This window comes from Ipomoea nil, unplaced genomic scaffold (assembly GCF_001879475.1).
Source record: "Ipomoea nil cultivar Tokyo-kokei standard unplaced genomic scaffold, Asagao_1.1 scaffold0302, whole genome shotgun sequence".
Classification (NCBI taxonomy): domain Eukaryota; kingdom Viridiplantae; phylum Streptophyta; class Magnoliopsida; order Solanales; family Convolvulaceae; genus Ipomoea; species Ipomoea nil.
The window spans coordinates 1,169,749-1,181,475 of NW_017616730.1; the positions used below are offsets into that span (position 1 = coordinate 1,169,749).

The 11,727-nt window shown below is 32.2% G+C and overlaps 1 long non-coding RNA gene across 1 annotated transcript; it reads right to left on the reverse strand.

Moving 5' to 3' along the window:
* Positions 1–9,579: 9,579 nt before the first annotated feature.
* Positions 9,580–10,489, reverse strand: LOC109160971. The gene is made up of 3 exons (XR_002050845.1): positions 10,086–10,489; positions 9,778–9,890; positions 9,580–9,691 (listed from the first exon to the last, which is right to left on the reverse strand). It is a non-coding gene; the product is annotated as an uncharacterized LOC109160971 (long non-coding RNA).
* Positions 10,490–11,727: the final 1,238 nt, after the last annotated feature.

Below are 11,727 nucleotides of genomic sequence, written 5' to 3' on the forward strand. Positions count from 1 at the left end.
TACAGTCCCAGACGTTATGCCATGGAACCGTGTTCACCATTCATGGTGAACACGGTTCTAACGGTGTTAGTACACCGTTATCTTTTTTTTTTTTTTTAAATAATTAATTGCGTGACTTTTCTTCTTTATTTTCACATTTTGCGGTTTCACTTTAATTTGAGGTGAACAAAGATTTCGAACATTCATAAATTATGAATTCATGCCTGCACATTCACTTTGGAACCATGCCTACACATTCCCGTCCGCAATCACGGACATTCATAAATTATGAATCCATGCCTGCACATTCACTTTGGAACCATGCCTACACATTCACTTTGGAACCATGAGATTATGAATTTTCTGTTATAAGATTATGAATTTTCTGTTATGAGATTATGAATTTTCAGTTATGAGATTATGAATTTTCTGTTATGCGATTATGAATTTTCTGTTATGAGATTATGAATTTTCATTACATTCATAATTTCGGACATTCATAAATTATGAATTCATGCCTGCACATTCACTTTGGAACCATGCCTACATATTCCCGTCCGAAATCACAGACATTCATAAATTATGAATCCATGGCTGCACATTCACTTTGGAACCATGCCTACATATTCACTTTGGAACCATGCCTACATATTCACTTTGGAACCATGAGATTATGAATTTTCTGTTATAAGATTATGAATTTTCTGTTATAAGATTATGAATTTTCTGTTGTGAGATTATGAATTTTCTGTTATGCGATTATGAATTTTCTGTTATGAGATTATGAACTTTCATAAAATTCATAATCTCATAACAGAAAATTCATAATTTGATCAAACGTGAGCCGTTAACTCCACATCCGCGAATTTATTTTTTTTTGGCCTAAAAACGACGTCGTTTTGCCTTGTGTTCACCATTCTCGGTGAACACGATTCCATGGCATAATTTGCGCTACAGGGCACCGTAAGTTCTAACTTTAGTTATATTGCGGGCTGGGCCTCTCTAAGGTGCTCGTGTGGTAGAGAATAGGCCGCGTTTTTTCGTCTGAATGTTGTGTACACATGTATTGTGTATAAATGATGTCAATGAATCAACAACAACATTCTATATGCTTCGAAAGAAGTTATCAAACGGGTGAAATGTCAAAGAGTTTTACAATAATTAAACTAATAATATTCTAATATAATAATAATAATTATTATATTTTACTTATTTAATTGCTCTATCACATATTTACCCAGTAGACTTCCTTTAAAAAATAAAATAAAAACACTTTCACAATTTAATAGCAGTGCTTTTCTTCTAATTTATTTGTGTCCATGTAATAAAAACACTTTCACCAATCGTTATATGTAACAGAAAGATCGCTTGGGTGGTTGAAGCGGACAGGGAGATCAAGCGAGCCTTTGATCATCTGCATGCACAAAGCTCGGGCAGCTACAAGCGAAACGCCTTTAATCCTCACTGGTCCCCATCAAATGACCATGAGTGGACGTTGAACGTGGATGCTAGTGTCAAACCTTCATCTCAGAGAGCTGGGTTTGGGGGCATCCTTAGGAAAGCTGACGGCGAATGGATGGGAGGTTTCCATGGAAACTCAAGCTGTGCAGACGCTACCATTATTGAAGCCGAAGCCATATCGAAAGGCCTTAGCTGGGCTTGGAGGTCTGGCATTAGAGACATTGAAATCCAATCAGATGCTGAGAAAGTCATTAATTGGATTTTGGGTGATTCAGAGCTAAGAGGACCTATATGTGATCATGTTGAGAACATTCGACATTGGCTTAAAGAAAACTGGAAGGTTTCAATCCGAAAGATCGTACGCGAACAGAACGAGTGTGCAGATGCTCTCGCCAGCATGGGCGCTAACATAGACGTGGAATGGCGTGAGCTAACGAGAAATCCATCTGGTATGGAGGAAATCATTGGCAATGATCGCCTGCGTGCGACCTGGCATCGTAGTGAACGGAACTAGCTTCCCTTCGGAGTATCCCCCTCCCTGTCGATCCAAAAAAAATTAACCGGTTAGACCGAAGTTCAGTACAAGTCAATTCAGTTGGACCGATTGATGGCAATCCATTTTGCTGCAATGAATAGACTATGGCTAACTCATTTTATAATTTATACTATGCACATGGTTAAACTTTAATCTTTGGTCCATATATATTCTAATATCTTAAATTGTTGAAAAAATTACTCTCACTTAGTAGTTAGTAGTTGTAATTTATAAACTTATTCTTATTAATGTTATTACAATATTGATTATTGAATTTTTTTATTTTATTATAATAATTATTAAGTTAAATAGTTGAAAATAAATATGTAAATTTATAAAGTTAATTTACAGAAAAAAAAAACATAATTTAAACAAGTTGATATATAATTTTAATATATTTTTAAAAAATGTAAATTATGGTTCCGAACTATAAATTAATATCATATAAGGTTCTCTTAGGGGGTGTATTCAATCATGACTTTCATAGAGTTTTAAAGACTTTTATGAACTTTAAAAGTTTGGAGGTATTCAATTCAAACTTTTAGAGAGTCTTTAAAAGTCAGGCGGTATTCAATCAAGATTTTTAAAGAGTCTTTAAAAGTCGTGTGGTATTCGATTAAGACTTTTAATGAGTCTTTAAAAGTCATGTGGTATTAAAAAAGTTATGAACTTTTGTAGACTTTTTAATTTTAAGACTTTTGTAGACTTTTCCTTCTCAAATATAAATAGTTGAAATCCGACCATCAACCCCAAGATTTCAAATTTTCTTTCTAACAACTTTGAATGTTTTCTCTCTCTATTTAAACTCTATTTTTTCTCCCTATTTAAACTCTATAAACCTATCTAAATTCAATAAAATTATTTTTTTCTTCATTATCCTATATTTTTCTCATACCTAAACTCTACCAATTTTTCTCTCTCTCATAAACTGTAGAGTCTTCATCTAAAAATTCGAAATAATATTATTTTTACTTCATTAATGCTTGTTTATATTGGTTTTTATTTTTTTCTATGAATTTTTTATCACTAATTTTCTCTAATTCTCCCTAAATACATGAACAAAGCAAATTTTTCATCGTCAAATTTTAGTATATGTTTCATAATATTCATATAAATACTTATATATTTTGATTTTGATTATTTTTTATGTTTATATTCGTAATATACATATATATATATATATATATATATATATATATATATATATATATATATATATACATATATACATATATATATATATATATATATATATACATATGTATATATGTATATATATATATATGTATATATATATATATATGTATATATATATATATATATATATATATATTTATATATATATATATATATATATATATATATATATATATATATATATATATATATTAACAACAGGTTGCTACGAATAGCGAATTACTGTTCCTAACAACAATTTGGAGTTGTAAACAGTAGCACCTTGTTGTTGTTTGCAGTCTCAAATTGCTATTGCAAATAATAGTTCTTTGCACGATGCCTAGCAATATATCAAGGATAATTTTCTATATATTATTAATATTGGATTTTTATTTTTTTATTTTATGCAACTTGTAATTATATTTTTAAATATTTTATTTGATATATTTTATTTGATCAAGTCTTTTATTATAAATTTTATTATTCAATATTGTTATGAATTTCTAATGAAATAGTTTTTTTTTTGTTGATGTTTATTAATAATATATATAAGCTAAGTAATTAGCATATAAGTCTCAGCATACTATGGATAAAAATAATAATGTTATAAATGTTGATGTGGGTGAAGAACTATATAATAAGAAGAATTTTATGATATATTATAAATGTTTTGTAAGAAAATTGTAAATGATAAGAATCAAAATCATTGAAAGTTTGTAATGATGTATTCAATTTAGAATTTCAATGACTTTTGTAGACTTTTTAAAATAAAAAGTTGATAAAAGTCTATGAATGTTTTTTATATAGACTTTTATAGAGCTTTATAAAGTTTTAAAAAGTTTTGAACGACTTTATGAAAGTCAATCAAAGTTTATTAAAATCTATCATTTTAAAAGTCTTTAAAACTCCACAAAAGTCATGATTGAATACACCCCCCTTAGTGATTTTGTCAAGTTTAGTTCTAAACATTCAAATTGACCATTCATGGTCCTTCGACTTTTAAATTTGTACAATTTGCGGTCCAAGTTAATTACCAATGGTCCTTCAACTTTAAAAATTTAATCAACCACAACTCTCTTATAAAGATCTTGGGTGGTTAATTTGGACCACGAATGATAATAATTTGAAAGTCGAATAATCACGGGTGGTCAATTTAAAAATTTATAATTAAACGTGACAAAATTACTATACTCAGAAGATCTTATATGATATTAACTCTCCGAGTATATATTAATTTTTATTTTTCTGATATAACCAAGCCCAATTCAAAATTAAATCAAACTAGACCGACCCAATGACGCGTGTTTTACACCACCACCAGGCACCAATAACGGATAACATATAATACTACGTATAGCTGGTATAAGTTCCCCATTCAAGGATGTGCAACTGTTGCGCAGCTGACCCATTTTCCTTATTTAATTTATTCAGTTTTTTTTTTTTTTTATTGCAAATTGTAGGAAGTTTCGAATTTTCGAAGCATTACACTTCGCAAGATCTAGTAAAAACTAGAAGGTTGTAGAAGCCTCCATTTGCATATGGCTTCGAATAAAATAAATTATCTTTTTATTTTTGTTCTTGTTAATGACAAGAAGTCAAGAATAGTACTATTTTTTATCGTATTTTTCGAGCTTGTCGGCCTACCAGCGCTCATCTGGTGGCTGGTGCTTATCATCTGCCCTGAATCCAGAGTGGCGACCTCTTTTATGCATTTTTTTATTAATTGTTTTTCTGAATTATTTAATTATTCGGAATATAAAAATATTAACATGCCAACGCGTAAGCATTTTAGCACATGACATTGGCACGTGGCGTGTTGCTCTTGAGTATTAAGATTTGCACGAAAAGTGAAAGCGAATCTCCATAATCTCACCAAAAGATTATAAATAAAAAAAAGTTTGTGTGTCATTAGTTTATTTATTATAGATCCATTAATATAAGAAAAATAATATTTTTTTATTTGTTTAGCTTCGATTGTGGTATCTAATTATTCACTTAATGATTTCCATTGTTAATTTTTGTCCCTTCGTTTTATCAAGAGGTCAAATATTTTACGTTATTAAAAAACAGGTAAACTAAAATAATAATTTGAATGCATTCAAAAAAAAAAAAATAATTTGAATAATCAATTTACAATTGAATTAAAACTAAGAAATTCCAAAGTATCTTTGTTGTCACTGATATTAATACAAATAGTTATTAGTACAGTGACAATCCACAACCACATATAGTTTAAATAACAAAACAAGTATCAAAATAGGTGATTATATTAATAGATTACGATTCTCGTATCAAAATATTACAAATTTGATTATTGATAACACTCTTTCGGTCGAATTTGTTGTACACGATATTTTTAGTGTAATTACCTGTTATGCGTAATTTGTGCACTATTATACAAAAACAAAATTTCTATAGTGAATGCGAGTTTCCTTCGTCATATGAATGCAAAGATATATCCACACTCCTGCCTTGAAGGCAGATAGAAAAAGTAAATGACAAATGTGCTTAACCTACTTTAACAATTCTTCACTATTTAAAAGTGTGCTATGAGTGAAGTTTGAATTGTGATCATAACTAACAAATGTATATGAGGAAGTAAATTAGTTATGACTAAACATCATTTGTTAACTACTTAACTACCATAATTAGATACTAGAACCGACAAAGTGTGAAATCCTTCCTAGGAGCTTTGTGATAATGGAGATGAAGTGCCACGGCAGGTTTCCATGATGTCACCCAATCAAATTTCATAAACTTGCGTTGAAAACCAAAGCGACCATATGTGTGGTCCCATCCCATTCCTCCACCATATCCAACCCTCTTTCCCACCCCCATTATGAATTCCAGAACCTTCCAAAGAGCCTTTTCTCCAATTTCCATTCTGCCAAAACCACAAAACCGCAAATAATAAATAAATAAATACAGTGGATGGGAAGGATGCCAGGAAGTCCAGAACCTTCCATAGGTCAATTATCTTCTCTGTCCGTACAAAATAACGCCTAATTAACAGAAGTAATTACCCTGTAAATTTCCTTAATCATTCTCTTGTTATGGAGGTGTTAAGGTTTTGCCATTGACCAACCAACTTCTTAACGGCACAAACGACCTTCCCAAACGAGAAATCACGGCTCTCTGGAAAGCCCTTTTTAAAGTTCCCCTTTGTCCTTCGTTGTAATGCATGTCAACTTCACGCGAATTCTTCTCGAAAGTTCCTCGCTCTCTGTTTCTTCTTCTTCTCCTTCTTCTCCTGTTGCTATTTTGTTCCTCCAATCCACGGTCAACAATCTCTTTTGACTGCTAGTTTACATAACCGGTTGCTTTTTCTTCTCACGAAAAGTATAAAGCTTTTGCGGTAGTAGTAGCTAGTGGTGATGGATTTAGTTTACCATGTTAAGGAGGAGTATCCGGCGGGATCGAGTTCGTCAGTGGGGGGAGACCCGGTGGTGATTCCGCCGCCGCAGCCGATGGAGGGTTTCATGACATCGAGCCTCCGCCATTCCTGATAAAGACTTATGATATGGTGGATGATCCTGGTACTAATCGTGTTGTTTCTTGGAGCAGAGGCGGCCACAGTTTCGTTGTAATCTCCTCCCCAGATTCTTCAAGCACAACAACTTCTCCAGCTTCGTCCGCCAGCTCAATACTTATGTAAGTTCACAATTTACAAACCTCTCTCCAGCTCAAATGGCTACAGAGTTAAATGCCTTTTTTTTTTTTTCAAACCAAGGTTTAACTTGAGTCGAACCTATAATCTTGTGGTTATCAAATAAATAATCAGATTAACTTAGTTGATTTGCTCGCGAGTAAAATTTCTGGTTTAGAAATTGGAAGATTGAGGGTGTATTTGGTTCATAGATTTATACATCAAAAATGAGAATTAAAATCATGTGTTTCAATAACAATTTTTTAAAACAAACTATGAATTTGATTAACCTCAATCTCATTCCCTAATTAAAAATCACGTGTATCATTCTATCTTAAATATACAAAATTCTTTCACCAAAATTCATTACTATTACCCTCGCGGTGCTCGCCAGCTCTGATACCAAATATAGTACCCCAACGGGATTAAACAAAGAAGAAAAAGGGAGATTGCAGAAGAAAATAACAGCTCGTTTGGTTCGCTGGAAAATATTTGAAGGGAAATGGAATTGAAATTCCATGAAAAATAAATTCCAAGAAAATAGATTACATTGTTTGGTTGGTGGAAAAGAAATTACTGGGAATATGAATTCCATTGTTTGGTTGAGTTTGAAATGGTAAGGAATAATGTGTATAATGACAAATATAACCCTACACAATAATAATAATATAATAATAATAAGAGTAATTAATAAAGAATAATGAGGGTAAAATTGTCATATTAGTTTTCCATGGAAAACTTTTTCCATGGAAAACAAAATGCCTAGGGTGAGCTAGGAATTTATTTTCCTCATTCTCAATGAAAACTTTTTTCAATGGAAAATGTTTTCCATCCAACCAAACAACATAAAACATCATTTTCTTTCACTTTTAGGAAAACATTTTCCATCCAACCAAACACCCCCTAAGAGAATTGCATAAGAAGAAGAGACTGGCAGAAGAAAGGAGGAGAATTTTAGGGTAGACATAGGAAGAAAACTTAATAATTTGTATTCATTTCATCCCTCCTCTTCTCTAAGCATTCTCTGAAAATTTAAAGGAAAACAAAAGTATTTGATTCTCATTCCAAATGTTTTTGGGTGAATTTTGCAGGGTTTCAGGAAGATTGATCCAGAGAGATGGGAGTTCGCGAATGAGGCGTTTTTGAGGGGGAACAGGCATATGTTGAAGAACATAAGGAGAAAAAGGACGCCGAGTTCTCAGCCCGTTCCGCCGCACCAAGCGCACGCAGTGGGGCCGTGTGTGGAGGTAATCGTTATGCGTTGGACCCGTGTCCAGCAAGCATGCTGGACATGGGCAACAGTGCCGTTAGGCACTGTTATCTCCTTTTTTTTTTTTTTTTTCAGACCGCTTCATTGTAAGAGTATATGTTCATAATTTTATTACTATATGTTAATAACTATACATTCATAACTCCATAATTTTACGTTCATAAGTCCATAACTGTACATTCATAACTCCATAACTGTACATTCATAATTTTCGAAGCTCTATGTTCACAATTTTAGAGCTCTATGTTCATAATTTTATCACTATATGTTCATAATTGTAAGTTCATAATGTTAGAGCTCTTTGTTCATAATTCGATCAATAACTGTACATTCATAATTCCATACTGTAGATTCATAATCTCATAACTGTAGATTCATAACTCCATAACTGTAGATTCATAACTCTATAATTGTACATTCATAACTCCATAACTGTACATTCATAATCTTCGAAGCTCTATATTCACAATTTTAAAGCTCCATGGTCATAATTTTATGACTATATATGTTCATAATTGTAAATTCATAATGTTAGAGCTCTGTGTTCATAATTTCATAATTGCATAACTGTATATTCATAACGGCATAACTGTACATTCATAACGGCATAACTGTACATTCATAATCCAAAAAAAAAAAAAATAACGCCGTTAACGGCAAAACGCGCGCGTATTTTTTTTTTTTAACTAAATTACGCGTTTTTTTTTAAAACGACGTCGTTTTGGGCCCGTGTCCACAATTCAATGTGGACACGGGTCCAGGGCATAATTTGCGGCAAATTATGCCCTGGACCCGTGTCCACATTGAATTGTGGACACGGGCCCAAAACGACGTCGTTTTTAAAAAAAAACGCGTCATTTAGTTTAAAAAAAAAAAATCGCGCACGTTTTGGCGTTAACGACATTATTTTTTTTTTTGAATTACGAATGTACAGGTATGCCGTTATGAATGTACAGTTATGCCGTTATAAATATACAGTTATGCAATTATGAAATTATGAACACAGAGCTCTAACATTATGAACTTACAATTATGAACATATATAGTGATAAAATTATGACCATGGAGCTTTAAAATTGTGAATATAGAGCTTCGAAGATTATGAATGTACAGTTATGGAGTTATGAATGTACAGTTATAGAGTTATGAATCTACAGTTATGGAGTTATGAATCTACAGTTATGAGATTATGAATCTACAGTATGGAATTATGAATGTACAGTTATTGATCGAATTATGAACAAAGAGCTCTAACATTATGAACTTACAATTATGAACATATAGCGATAAAATTATGAACATAGAGCTCTAAAATTGTGAACACCTTTCGAAAATTATGAATGTACAATTATGGAGTTATGAATGTACAGTTATAGAGTTATGAATGTACAGTTATAGAGTTATGAATGTATAGTTATTAACATATAGTAATAAAATTATGAACATATACTCTTACAATGAAGCGGTCTGAAAAAAAAAATGAGATAACAGTGCCTAATGGCACTGTTACCCGTGTCCAACAAGCATGTTGGACACGGGTCCAACGCATAACGATTGATAATTTGCCGTGTGGAAGTATGATTGCGGCAGTAGATCCAGAATCAAAATTATTTCTAAAAGCATCCTTCATGTGAAAAAGTATACATCAGAAATAGCAGCATTAGATGAATCTGAATCTGGTCAACCCAAGAAAAATTATTCAAGACTCACCCTTGAAAATGCAGAATCAATATCACCAATTGCTCTTAGCAGTTAGCACTGCTTCCTTGAATATTTCCAATGGAAAAGATTCATCAAAGATTGATGACAAACTCAGCTTAAGGCTATAAGAATAAGGACGGCTCAATTATACATTTATACTCCCTAGGTATTCATGAAATCTCAAAGTAGACATTGGAGATAACACTGTTTAAATTTCTGACAATATGCAAAAATTTCTTTCCATGAATTCTAACACCCCAGTAATTTCTGTAATAAGAACAACCACTGAAACTTGTTCGCAAAAGGAGAAGGACTACCTCCCAAATTTCAACTGATGCTGGCCCAATTCCTCATTACATCATTCCCTCTTACATTTGGTAGCCATCCCCTCAATTTCCTTAATAGGACGGAAAACGTTGTGTCAAGAAGAAAGAACATATGCACTGTAAAGTACTCCAGTAATAGCTTTGATGCCATTTCACTTGCTTCAGCACCATTATGGCCATCAAAAACTCCAACAATACCAACTGTAACCTCTGTGATACCTTTAGGACCTGCAACGGTAAAGGAAAAGGGTGACAACAACCAACAGTGTGCGGATACTAATTCTAGACAAACAGCCCCCTTCTAGTGATTACCAAATCCTCTAAAAATATGTCATCTCAAATTCAGTATCTGGTGAACACTAGTTTTATATCTGATTAGAAGAAATCTATAGTAACAGCAGTGCTCTGCTGTCCAAGTTAATTAGTCATAGTCCTTCAAATTTCAAAATTTAACCAATCATAATTCTTTTATAAGGATCATGAGTGATTAACTTGAACCAAAAATGATAATAATTTAAAAATCGAATAATCACGGGTGATCAATTTGAAAATTTATAATTAAACGTGAAAAATTACTATACTCAAAAGACCTAATAGGATATTAACTCTTCGAACTATATATTAATTTTTATTTTTCAGATATAACCAAGCCCAATTTAAAATTTAATCAAACTAGACCGACCCAATGACGCGTGTTTTACACCACCACCAGGCACCAACGGGTAACATGTAATACTACGTATAGCTGGTATAAGTTCTCCATTCAAGGATGTGCACTGTTGCGCAGCTGACCCATTCTCCTTATTTAATTTATTCAGTTTTTTTTTTTTTTTAATTGCAAATTGCAGGAAGTTTCGAATTTTCGAAGCATTACACTTCGCAAGATCTAGTAAAAACTAGAAGGTTGTAGAAGCCTCCATTTGCATATGGCTTCGAATAAAATAAATTATCTTTTTATTTGTGTTCTTGTTAATGACAAGAAGTCAAGAATAGTACTATTTTTTATCGTATTTTTCGAGCCTGTCGGCCTACCAGCGCTCATCTGGTGGCTGGTGCTTATCCTCTGCCCTGAATCCAGAGCGGCGACCTCTTTTATGCATTTTTTATTAATTGTTTTTCTGAATTATTTAATTCTTCGTAATATAAAAATATTAACATGCCAGCTTGATGACACGTGTAAACATTTTAGCACTTGACATTGGCACGTGGCGTGTTGCTCTTGAGTATTAAGATTCGCACGAAAAGTGAAAACGAATCTCCATAATCTCACCAAAAGACTACAAATTAAACAGAGTTTATGTGTCATTATTTTATTTATAGATCCATTAGTATAAGAAAAATAATATTTTTTATTTGTTTAGTTGCGATTGTGGTATCTAATTATTCACTTAATGATTTCCATTGTTAATTTTGTCCCTTCGTTTTATCAAGAGATCAAATATTTTACGTTATTAAAAAAACAGGTGAACTAAAATAATAATTTGAATGATTAATTTACATTAGAATTAAAACTAAGAAATCTCAAAGTATCTTTGTTGTCACTGATATTAATACTAATAGGGAATATACCATGGGTTACTTATTGAGAATATACCATTGCCTTAACTTTCTGAGCTCAGTCCCGACTTTACAT